Source organism: Zootoca vivipara, chromosome 3 (genome assembly GCF_965207765.1).
Source record: "Zootoca vivipara chromosome 3, rZooViv2.hap1.1, whole genome shotgun sequence".
Classification (NCBI taxonomy): Eukaryota; Metazoa; Chordata; class Lepidosauria; order Squamata; family Lacertidae; genus Zootoca; species Zootoca vivipara.
In genome coordinates this window covers 16,743,207-16,756,941 of record NC_142586.1, presented here as the reverse complement: position 1 = coordinate 16,756,941, position 13,735 = coordinate 16,743,207, and positions in this window count along the sequence as shown.

Genomic DNA, 13,735 nt, shown 5'->3' with positions numbered 1-13,735 from the left:
AGGAAAGGCTGTCCTGTCACCTTCATTACATGTCTTTAGATGCAGGCGAAGACATTCCCCCTCTTCCAGATATTTGACAAACAATCTATAGCCTTTTAAACTTTTGGGGTGTATTGTTCTGTTTGTTATTATGTTTTGTGCTTTTATGCTGCAAACTTAATACAGTGGTACCTTGGTTTAAGAATAGCTTCATTTACGAACAACTTGGATTAAGAATGCTGCAAACCCAGAAGTAGGTGTTTTGGTTTGTGAACTTTGCCTTGGAATAAGAACATGTTTTGCTTCCTGTTGAGTGTGTTCCATTTGTAAATTGAGTCTCCCGCTGCTATGGGAAAGCACGCCTTGCTTTAAGAATGTTTTGGTTTAAGAATGGACTTCCGGAACGGATTAGGCTCGTAAACCAAGGTACCATTGTAAATAAATATAAATTTAATAAACAAACTCTCTTTCTCTCTCTCCAAATAAATAAAAAAAAATTATGTATATCTGGATATGTTACTTGGCTAGAGAACTTATGTACAGATTGCAAAATTCAGAAATGTGTGAATTTTGAAGACTGGGTTTTGATTTGCCTATTCCCCCCCCCCAGAAAGTGTGAATTGCCTTTAAATGCACAAATGGAATCAAATTTCTCCTCCACCCCTTCTCCTAACTAAGAATAGACCATGCTTCTGATGCAGTGGGCTGTGGCCCACCAAAACATACGGCACATTCAAATTGTTAGCCTTCAAGATGCCACAAGACTCGCTGCTCTTTTTGTGGCAGCCAACTAATATGGCTAACTTTCTGGTACTGGCGGCATGTTTGTTTTTTTAAATTCAACAGTATCACCCAGTCCCCACTCCTCCTTCCTTCAACCTGAAGCATCGTATGTCATCCTAATACTACAGGACTGTGCTGTTACACACTTAGGCCAGGCCTCACGTCTCACTAATGTAAGGTGCATAATAACATAGAATGGAAATAAATTTAAAAAGATGCTGTTAACAACTTGACTAAACCATAAGTTTGGCTAAACCATAAGCAAAGCTTACTCACTAATGAGAATGAACCTAGATCAACTTAACTGGGTTACTGGGTAGGAACAGCACATCCCAGTTTGTTGCACATAATGTTAGAGGATTTTTTTTTTTGGAAGAAAATTCATTCATGTCCCTCCATTCACCTCCTTTATTGAACCGTGTCCATGCAGCAAGGATGACTGGACCTCAAATGAAACAATTAGGACAGTGCTGACTCAGATTGTTAAGTCTGGCAACATTGCTCTACAATCTGTCAGCCAGAAAGCGATCTCTTGATGCAATGCCCTTATCAAAGGTTTTCTGCTCCTGCATTTAAGACTGAAGGCATGAGCTTCCATACCTGGAATGTATGGCTCCATGCCCTATTCTGAATGTGCTGAGGGTGACAGTTTCTGTCCTATAGATGGAACTAGCAGAATTGACATGGGACCTTTAACGCTCAATTATATTTCTAGGGTCACACATTTGACAGGCCAACACGCCTGAGGGACTATCGGGTGAAAGCGAACATTTGGCATAAATCTTTGTAAGAAGATTTATTTTGCTGACATTAATCCAGAGGACCTTGTATGGATTTGGATTACAATGTTGATACATGCACTCCATTAAAACCAATGAGTCATAGGGTTCTACAGCTTCGACCCATCAGCAAAGGCAGGAAGGTGCATGATGCGTTAATAGTTGCTGAAATTTGTTCTCATAAATGGAAAAGAAGAGGCGTGTTCAGGGCTTTTCTAAACAATAAACACAAAATATAAACATACAATCAGTCACAGATTTCTGACAGAAATAAGACCAAATGACTCAGAGATGAATCAGTGTGAAATCTTCCAATAAACAGGGCACATATCTTTAATATTGAATCGAGGGCCTACTGGGACTCTTTAACAAAAATGCTTATAAATTTGCAGTTTATAAAGATTGCCACAATGATAATCCCCAGCAGAGAAGTCATAAGTGAGCAACTCAAAGTTTGTCCAGTACAGGACTGTGTGGGGTGGCAGTTCTTGGCTGACCTTCCAGCAGTGGAGATGTGGTCACTTACTGGAAAGGTGAGTGGGAGGTGTAAGGAGCTTAGCTGCCAAGTATCCCGTTTTTCGTGGTTAACCCCCAGATTTCCTACCTGCCAGGGAGCCTCCATTTTGGGTGCCGCTCTTCCCATGTGTGGGCACCGGAAATCAGGCAGAGCGGCACCGGAAGTCGCTTCTATGCATGCCCGGTGGCCATCTTGGTGGTGGCCGCATGGCGGCGGCCGTCACCAAGATGGCCACCGCCATGCGGCCACCACCAAGATCGACACTGGGCATGCGTAGAAGCGCCTTCCAGTGCCGCTCTGCTCGATTTCCAGTGCCCACACATGGGAAGAGCAGCCCCGGAAGTTGCTTCTATGCAACTTCCGGTGCCGTGCTGCTGCTGATCCCGCATTTTTCAGCAGGAGACTTGGCAGGTATGGTAATGAGGCAGGAAAGTTGGTGCAGTGTAAACACACTGGCAGGCGCATCATTTTAGCTCCACTGGTGCGTTTGCACAATGCTGAACTTCCTGCTTCCTTGCCTCCCTCCCTCTCCCTCTCAATAAGCAGCAGTGACTCACCTGCCAGGAGATTAGGAAAGTGCCACCATCCACTATTGACTGTCCTAAGAGCTGGTGTACATGTGCAATATTGCTATCCGTACTGGGCTTTTTCTTTTTTTTTCTTTTAGGCAAATGCAATTGAGAGAGCTGTCGACTGTGGCAGTATCGTGGGGGAAAGGGGTCAATTAATTGCTTTCGTTCCGATGAGGAAAAAAATAGCAAGTCTCCTGTGGGTGGCTTAAATAACCATGTCAAAGGCTCAAATCTTTTGCACTCCCCTCCCAAAAAAAGGTGAGTGGGGGAAGGGTAACTGTTTGACCTGTTTGGTAACATTGCTATAGTTATTATGAGATATAAACAACACAGGATTTACATAAGCATTGAATACAGTGCTTGCTTTCAACAATTTAATTCTGAATTTATCAAAGCATGGACCTTGGTGATTGTAAATCTTAGATCTTTTCCACGCACCCTTCTGATGGATCACTGCCGGCCTTTTCCTGAATGTCCTATTGCCAGCGTAAGAACAATTGACAAAAGGCAGCAACAGAACTGGTTTACAATTAAGGAACTGCAAGTTTGTTGCACGGTTCTGATCGTCTTCAGCTTCCTCTTAGGCTGCTTTTCTGCTGTCTCTGCTAACCACCAGACCACACTGACAATACTATGACTGCCATTACAGTGGTACCTCGGTTTATGAACACAATTGGTTCCAGAAGTCTGTTCATAAACTGAAGCGAACTTTCCCATTGAAAGTAATGGAAAGTGGATTAATCCATTCCAGACGGGTCCGTGGAGTACTCAACCTGAAGCGTACTTAACCCGAAGCATGGGTGTAATTGGTTCCGGAAGTCTGTTCATAAACTGAAGCGTTCATAAACTGAAGCAAACTTTCCCATTGAAAGTATTGGAAAGTGAATTAATCCGTTCCAGATGGGTCCGCGGCGTTTGTAAACCGAAAATTTGTAAACCGAGGTGTTCATAAACCAAGGTTCCACTGTATATGCAGTTTCTCAGAACCTTTCTGACCAATGACTTTCATTGTCTCCATATCTGCCAGCCCACTGGCCTATAACTATGGACTAATAAATGTCACTAGAATATTCATTAAATGGCCTATCAAAACTTGACCTTTTGAATCCTCCTGCCTGGAACATAAAATGACCCGTCTAACTGTGAACCACTAAGACTCAACTGACAATGAACAAACTTCATGTGAATTAATACCGTAATTAGGATTCATCTAGAGCTGAAACTTTCACCTTTCCCTGTTACACACTGATAAACAATATTACATTCATAACCTCTCTTATATTGCATTAATTATAATTGCAGTATTTTCATTAATAAATACTATAAGCCCTTTAAAATTCCCCATGGGGTAATTGGCCTAGAAATTACTTGCAAATTTGTACCCACAAATTTCACATATGTAGATTTTATACAAAATTGTTTCCTCTATTGTGGTTGGGGCATTGTGCCTGATATACATGTAGTGTACTGGAGCCAGAAACCCCTTTTGCACCCCTGCTCACCATAACAGCTTAATTCCACCTGGCAGTTATAAGAAAATATGAAGAGAGCTACTGCTCTGTCGAAATGAATTTTTCCTTCCTCTGAACTGTCTCGTTGCAGGCTATTCAGGAAGGCAAGTTCACTACTGCTGACGGACTTGATATTGCTTGTGCTACATTGTTCCTATGGCAAGAATGTTTTAGTGGAACATTTATCTTGCTGCCGCTCCTATCAGAGCAGCCAACCCAAAGAAAGCCTAAGAATGAAGATTGATTCTATGCTGTGGGATTTCTTCCAGCAGCCATTTATCTATGTGAGAACTCCAAAGCGCACTGTGAAAATGAGAGGGGAAATTACATTGGTTCAATTTCTAAGCAAATATTTAATATGCCATTAATTTTGTTCCTCTCTCTTGTATGTGTAAGGAACCTCAAGTGCTATAATTCACACTTCTCTTCAAATTGCTTCAGTAAGTGATAAGGAACATTCCAGAAGGTACATTTTCATGTGGGGGGTTGAAGTGGGTACAAAGTATTGTTGTGTTTTAACAACACTCCCCATATTTGTATATTTTTGCTGGGATGTGTGGGTAGACACACTTTCTAAGAGAAGGGTGCCAAAATTCTCGCAGCTCACTCAACTGCAGTTTGCAGTTCTGTATGTTGTTGTTGTTGGTTGTAATGTGCGGGTTGCAGCAATTTAAAATACAACATTAAAGACAGTTTAAAAAGCAAACAATCGTGAAAATGCAATCACGAAACATAGGCTGGGTCCTGAACACTTTCTTACGTTTATATTCCACTTTTCTTCCCAAGGTGCCATACATATGATTCCCAAGTGGTCACCCATCCAAGGACTAACTAGAGCCAGACCTGCTTAGCTTCAGCAAGGTAGTCACCTCATGTGCCTTCACTCTACACTGTGGGGCCATTCCCTAGAAACATTTCACTAGGGGTGACAACTGATCAATGCTTCCCAACATTATGAAACCTGTCTTTCAAATTCCCTTTTTACATTTTTTTATGGCTGAGCAAGCCTCGTTCGTGTGTGTGTGTGTGTGTGTGTGTGTGTGTGTGTGTGGAATAAAGGCCACCAGGAAGTTCCCCTCTGCTGCAGCAACCACCTATAATTTCACAATCCCTCTCCCTTAAATGTAAGGTGTATGGTCCATTTCTCAACACTGGAGTGCACTTCACCTTTAGGAAAGAAACATGGCAAGTAGCTATGCTACCTACAGATGATCTGATCCCATCCCCTGTAGCAAAGCTACCCTCATACCCATCCAACAATAATGGGTTATTTGAGCGGTAAGAGAACTAAAACTTGGCTAGCTTGATTTTAGTGATCACAGGCTTTACATATTTAAGGCAGAGGGCCTTCTTGGTAGTGGCGCCCTCCCTGTGAAACTCCCTCTCATCAGATGTCAAGGAAATAAACAGCTATCTGACTTTTAGGAGACATCTGAAGGCAGCCCTGTTTAGGGAAGTTGTTAATGTTTGATGTTTGATCGTGTTTTTAATATCCCCTGTATAAGAGCATCAGTGAAGGTGAGATGAAACTGAATCAACAAACCTTTCATCCGGTTATCAGCTAATCCCTTTCTTTAGCCCAACACAAGAAAAACTTGACATAGTCTCATTTTATGATTCTGGCCAGGAATAAAAGGAGCAAGCCAGAATACTGAGGGTGTGATCCACCTTCCATTAAACTCAGTGACGAAATGTTCGTTGACCTTACTGTAGGCGGATTGCACCCTGAGAGGCGAGCCTGCCCCTCGTAACTGTGTCGTACGTACGCTTTTGTTTAGACAACTAATTAATACCATATGGCGTGATAGCTTGCATTGTTGTCTGTCAGGATCCAGACGGAGGGCATCAACTGGTCTCCCCAAAGCCACCGAACAGCTAGATAACAACATCCAACAGTAACAACTTTCGAAGTATCCAGGACTCGGGGTTTAGATCTTAAGTGATAAGCAATGGGTCAGATTATGTTCCTTGGCTGCGCACGCTAACTGTTGTCACTGGCTTTGTTGGAATGCGACACACACACAAAAACTGCATAGAAGCCAGATTCTCTGCCCCACCCCGCTCCCTCCTTCAACAGAGAGCTGTTTTTACTCAGGCTTTTGGGTGTTTTGGCTGACACTGCACAGCACACTGGGAGACGTTGGAGGGGTGAGGGTGGAGGCAAGCATATCTGAGACCTGAGTTGCAGAGGTTAAGAAAACAGCTTTGACAATGCACCCAGCCTTCACCCGTCTCTTGTCTTGGGCGCACACATGTGCTTCAAGGACACTTTGCCGCTGCCCTGTCCTTCTCCAAATATTTCCAGCGGACATTTCTGCTTGCGCCCTACAGTACTTTGGCAGTTTTAAAATGAAGCAGCATTCCATGTATTCTTCACACGAGTGAACGTGGTGAAACTTCTCTCTGAAGTTTCTATTGCTTCGTCAATCAGGGAGGTGTTACTGTTTTAGGTTTGTTTGTTTTTACGGTACTGAAGCTATCTGAGGATGCTATCAGTGTGTGTGGCGGGGGGGGGGGGCGATCCTAAATGTAGGCCCTGAATGTATTATTTGGTTATTTTATGTATGGCATAATTTACAGACCACTTGCAGCCAAAATTGGCCCTCCTCATTTATTTACTGATATTTTTAGTGGTATTTTTATTGTCATTTTGTATGCTGCATGCTGTTACTATATATATTTTTTCCATCAAACTGCAGCCTGTAAATATTTAGAAACAATTAGTTGTACAGTCATACCTCGGTTTAGGTACGCCTCAGTTTGAGTATTTTCAGTTTAGGTACTCCGCGGACCTGTCTGGAACGGATTAATCCACTTTCCATTACTTTCAATGGGAAAGTTCGCTTCAGGTTATGTACGCTTCAGGTTAAGTACGGACTTCCGGAACAATTACACTCATACCTCAGGTTAAGTACGCTTCAGGTTGAGTACTCCGCGGACCCATCTGGAACAGATTAATCCACTTTCCATTACTTTCAATGGGAAAGTTTGCTTCAGGTTAAGTACGCTTCAGGTTAAGTACAGACTTCCGGAACCAATTGTGTTTGTAAACCGATGTACCACTGTAGAAAGACCCAGACCCTGAGCCTTCACTAACAATGGTTCACCAGCAACAGTGTTTAAAAACCAAACAACTTCTTGCTGGTGTGCAAGAGAATCTAGAAGTGAAAAATTCTACATTTCCACAGACAGATTCTCTCCTGATTCAGGGTGAAGAAGTCTCACTGTTCCCTTCATTTCTTTCTCCCATGTCTAGCCACAATCCTGGTGTGTATGCATGCGTCCTTGTGTGTGTTTGTTTAAATCACTATTACAAAAACTTCCTGGGGCCCTTTTGGCTTTTCTAAATTGCTAATTGGTTCAGAAACATATAAGAATTTATTCCGGCCATTGAAAATACTTTGCAGATGTTCACTTGGAGATATATGGCTTCAATATTTAGTATTATATGACCGAACACTAATCGTTTTGAGCTGCAACTTTTTGTGCAAGTCTGTCATTTGGAAAATCACCAAGATCTACAAAGTCAGGACTTCTGTGTGCTGGTAGTGGTGTCATCCTCACTTGGGTGGATGAAGAAGGGCTAGCTAAGCATGAGTCAAGAGTTCAAGTTCAAATATAGAATAGACTCACAGCAGCTTTCATTGCTTGTAACTTCAAGTGGATGCATTTTTGCCTTAGTTACGGCAGGACTGTAAGTTCTGCGTGGTTTAAACAACTGCAGAATATAGAGAATATAGTGTATTGTGTTAAATAAAAATCCAGTATAATTTTTGAATTCCAAACTGAAAACGGGAATTTTTGTATCGTTGGTTTTCAGGAAAGCATTCGTAAGGCTATAATGTCACAAACAGGCCAGTAACAGAACTGCAAATGCTATGAATTTCAGCTTCATTTGACCTCTTCTTAGAGTGAACAGAATAAAGCTGGATTGTATGCCTTAAGGATGTAGATTTAAACTGGTTGTAATAGTCACCCCTCTCCCCAGGAACCTTGGGAACTGAAACATTGTGAAGGGAACCAATAATTTCTCATTCTCAGCACCCTCACTAATTTACAGTTCCCAGGATTCTTTGAGAGAAGCCCTATGTACAGGAATTCATATGAGATCCTCTCTGTACATATTTGGTTCTAGATTTTCGGGTTCCCAATGACCGGAGTTGTTTGTGAATTGCCAGTCTCCCACTTTTGATTTCCATGTTTCATTCAAACTGCTGAGCAAGTAGATTTTGCTGCAGTTTTCGGTTTGCACGTCTCTTTTTAAAATCTGGCCACCTAGGTGCATGATCACATGACTGCATCAACATTATTTTGTGTGGAATTATAATTAGGAATGATGGATTCCCAAACTTCTATTCTAGTGATTTGGGGTTTCTGCTATGTCTGTCCTCTAGGAAGAAAAGAGCATTGTGAAATTCAAAATGGAATTTGCTCTTTTTCCTTTACTCATCATTGCTGCCTACATTATTCCATTGATCCCCTTCTTTTGCTGCTCCTTTCTGCAGAAGCACCCCAGGAAGTTGAGTACCAGCAAATAATTTTCAAATGAAACAGTTTATGAAAGTAACATCCTTTCTCTAGATGGCAAAAAATGCTTTCCTTTATTGTAATTTTTAAAATTGTGGTCCAGCTCCAACACAGTGTAAATAAATAAACTGCCTCCTGTATAAACTGCCTCCGGGTTAAGAGCAAATGAAAATAGGCAGAAACTGTCTTCGCCTTTCCTCTAGGAAGATTCTGGGGAGCTGCACTGGGGATCCAACCTATTTTCTCAGTTTCTCCATTTCTTTCTCTTTTTCTTTGACCCCCAAACTTAGCTGAATTTCCTGGTTCATGGGTTACATTAAACAACAGTTAAAAACAAACCATGGTTTACTGTGAATGATCTGTGAAGTTATTGTGGTGGTCTTCCAGTGCTCATGCTGCACTGCCAGGAATTTTGTCTGAACCTGATATCATGGTTTGCTTCCTCCGATCAATCCAAGAACAAACCTTGTGTTTTATTTGGAAAGAAGCAAATGATGAACCTGGCTTCACACACCATGAGTCGGACTCTGGCTTGTTTCACTGAAGTGCAGAAGAAGGAGAAGGAGAGTACACCGAGAACTTTCAGCACCATACTGTTCAATCACATTGAACCACAGTTTGTTTCTAACAAACCAGGCCAATGAGTCCATTCATTCTTACTTGCAGTGGAAATTCTGTAAACACAAAACTGGGAAAATCACAAACGTTGCCATTATCAATGCCATTCTGATCAGTGTTTATTTGAAGTAGCATTTATTACTTGCCACATTCTGTGCTGCTTGAACTGAATTTGTGCTTATTTCGTGCTGTTTTGCAAATGTAAGATGGGCCAAGCACGATATCTTTACGACCAAAAGCTACTAATCTCACTTTACAGGGTTCTCTAATGTAATTTAAGCTACCAACATGAGTCTGACCGAAGCAGTGAAAGACAAGAGTGCCTGGCATGCTCTGGTCCATGGAGTCACGAAGAGTCAGACACGACTAAACGTCTAAACAACAACAACAATTTCATTTGGAAGAGAACTTGGTGGTGCAATGCTGAATTGGCAGGACTTGTTCAGAAACTGAATTTCAGCTCACTTTCACTCCCTCAATGTGACTACTTCATCAAAATGTGACTTAAGCATTCAGTAGAACATATTTCTGTTTCATATGTGCTACCTCTTCTATATATATACATTTGCTAAACAGAGCATTATGTTACTAAGTAAAGGCAAAAGAAGTGTGATCAAGGAGAATTAGAGTTGCCATTCGGCCAATTTCTAAACAAGGTGGTCTGCTCTCTCTCGCTCTCTCTGGGTTGTTGTTTTTTTTAAAAGAAATCTTTAATGTAAATTGGGCGCATGCTGCCAACCTTCTTGATATTTGTCTGGCTTTTCAGCCAAATGGCATCTCATTACTTTAGCTAGACTTCCTGCTGTAGTATACTGCAAAGGAGACCAAGAGATCCTTCTCAGATGGGGTCAACATAAGTGGTGTGCAAACAAGATAAGTAGCTTAGCCAATGCATTATGGCTTATTATCTCTCGGCATGGTGCTCTTCCCACCATGTGCAAGTATTGGAGAGGATGATGAGTCTTCCAAACCAGGGCTGCAAGACCGCACTCAACTGTAGTTTACAATCTTAGTTTGAAGGGCTTATTCAAACCATAGCTTGCCAGTATGGATGTAACAGGATATTATGGTTTGATCAAACCACAAACTTCTCCATGGCCACGAAGAAAGGAGGAAATGTTGAAGGATCATGGGGAGGAGGATCAGAAATGTGATGTCTGAATGCAATTAATGTCTTATGTTGAAGCTGACTTGACATTAGTATACCTGAAGGAGCGTTTCCACCCCCATCATTCTACCTGGACACTGAGGTCCAGTTGCGAGGGCCTTCTGGTGGTTCCCTCACTGCGAGAAGTGAGGTTACAGGAAACCAGGCAGAGGGTCTTTTCAGTAGTGGCTCCCGCCCTGTTGAATGCCCTCCCATCAGATGTCAAGGAACTAAACAACTATCTGATTCCAAGCTAAACCCCTAGCACAGTTATTATATGGGGCTCAGATTTGGACAGGCACTCACCTTGGATCTTTGGAAGCTGTCCAGTCAAAGTTCTTAGGGCAAATTTTCTCAGTACCGCCCTGTGTCCCAAACGCATCATTGCACCTAGAGGCACAATGGTAGAATGGTAGAATGGTAGAATTGTGGATCTGGCATAGGACACTTAATTATTGGCTTCGCCTAAACTCAAATCCCCCCGGTGCTGCAAGATTGTCATAAGAGCACCTGGACTAAAATCGTATATCAAAAACTTCACTCTTGTGGTTCATCACAACAGCTACTCACTTTGAGTTTTAGTAAAGCAAATAGTTTAATTTGTCAGTGCCTAAATGATATCGAGCGTCAGAACAACTTGGCCACAATAAGAAAATTTTGCCCATGGTATGACTATTTTCCACCTTCCCATTTTGACTCTCTGGCACCCTATCTGCATAACCTAGCAATTCTAAAACATAGGCACACTTTTACTCTCGCAAGATTGAATGTACTGCCCTCGGCTGTACTCGAGGGACGATTCCAACAGATTCCACACGTAAAACGCTTATGCCCCTGTGGAGATGGCAGTACCGAATTGGTGGCGCATGCCCTTCTGGCTTGCACTCTTTATAAAGACTTGAGGAATGAGATTATCACCCCTCTTTTATTGTCCATTCTGGGTCGCCCAACCACTGCCACAGTGTCCTTTCTCTTGGCAGATCAAGATGAGCAGGTGACGGCAAAGGTTGCAAGGTTTTTAGCTAGGGAAATCAGAATAAGATTTTACTACTGATTCGAAACCCTAAAATGCATTTTACATAATTGACTTTTTATTTCTATACTTTGTATATTGTATTGTTGTTTTACTGCTATGACCGATGGCTGATGCAAATAAAGATTCATTCATTCATTTAAAAACAAACAACAATCTGACTTTTAGAAACAGGTAGGTAGCCGTGTTGGTCTGAGTCGAAACAAAATTAAAAAATTCCTTCAGTAGCACCTTAAAGACTTAGTTGGTCTTTAAGGTGCTACTAAAGGAATTTTTTTACTTTGAGAAGACATCTGAAGGCAGCCCTGTTTAGGGAATTTTTTAATGTTTGGTGTTTAATTGTGCTTTGAATATTCTGTTGGGAACCGCCCAGAGTAGGTGGGCTATAAATTTATTATTATTATTATTATTATTATTATTATTATTTATTACATGCAAACCCCACCCCTAGTATCACTGAATATGCTGGCTTAACTCCATTCCTTCTCAAGTTGAGAGGGGAGGTCTGAAGGGAGATTGTGAGCTGATTCATCTGAATATGTTCAGCAGCATCCTCATGATAAAGAACCTGAGCCTGTATCAGGGTCCCCAATGCCATTGGGATTCTAATTGTACTTACCTGAAAGGGTTTAGAATTCAAATCTTACCTCTCAAGATGAGAAGATCTGAAGCAGAGCTAGCATGTGCCAGGAAATTCAGTGTATGGCTTGTCTGTGTGCTCCCTCCCCACTCTTAGCCCACCTGCATTCAGGTGAATGGGGCTATTGTTACTCCTTAAAATAGGGCGTGTATGCATTTTAAGTTTATTCAAATTAAAATTAGCACCTTGTGGGAAAGGAGATGAATAGAACAGCCTTTAAAAAATGTTAAAAGGGATGGCAAATCGTATTTTAGAACTCCCAACTGGAATGTCATCAAAGGACTCTGGAAGAGCAAACTCTTCCCTGTATTCTATTTACATAGAATTATTTTTAGCCTGAATTGCTACCAGTCAAGGTTGTAAGGTCTGGTTCTCATTAATAGCAGACAAAGTGGTAAACCCATGTCTGGGCTACATGACTGAATGTTCCACCATACCAAAAGATTCCTTGCAAACAGAAAGGTAGTGTGTCAAGAAGGAAGAGTTCTGAAACTAAATGTCTCCTTGAAGTTCTAGTTTTCTATGTGCATAATTTCCCCCCTTAATGGGGAAGCATTCTGCCATGTGAACCCTCGCAAAATTACTGTGCATCTAAACCATAGAAGGGGACGACAGAGGACGAGATGGTTGGACAGTGTTCTCGAAGCTACGAACATAAGTTTGACTAAACTGTGGGAGGCAGTGGAAGACAGGAGTGCCTGGCGTGCTATGGTCCATGGGGTCACGAAGAGTCGGACACGACTAAACAACAACAACAACAAACCATATGTATATGGAAAACAAAAGCATATAATGGGCTCTGTTTTCATAGATTACCTTTCTCACACTAATTGTTTATTATTATTATTATTTATTATTATTATTTATTTTACATCCATACACAATCTTAGGTACATTAATTAGCCTTAATTAATTATACCAGCCTTAGCCTTAATGAATTATACCATTAAATATTGATTTAAACTTGTATTTGTACATGCTCTTTTCTTATAATTTCTAACTAAAGAAAAATAAACCAAAGTAAAAAAATCCAATAAACTAAATTATATGAAAACAGACTTCCCATCATTTACATTTACGACATTGAATGTACTTATACTTCTTACCTTACTCTTACTATAGTTTCTAGTACTTTCTTGTAACATATCGTACCGTTTTTCCTTGCTTAGTAGTATTTAATTTACACAAGGGTCATTCAAACGCTGCCATAGATGTTATGTCGTTGTTATATTTTTGTAGGTATTTCTTGAACATATCCCATTTTTGTGTGAATGATTGTTTTTGTATTTCTCCTTAATCTATCTGTCAATTGAGCCAATTCTGCATGGTCTAATAACTTACTCTCCCATTCCCTTACTCCAATTGAGCCACCTTTCTTATACAGTATTGTTATTCAAACATCCCAGTTATCCTTGCTTAGGAAATAGGCGTACAATTTTTTTTTTAATCAAATGTATACAAGACATGGCTTTGTTTGCTATTGGGATTTAGTTAATATCAACAGACATTGCTGAAGGAAATAAACTTTTGATTAAAAAACAGTCTTGCGTTTTAATTTCAAGCTTATTCCTTTCATAATAGGTTCATTTCTGAATTCTTTATACTTATCACTATTACATGCCGTTGTAG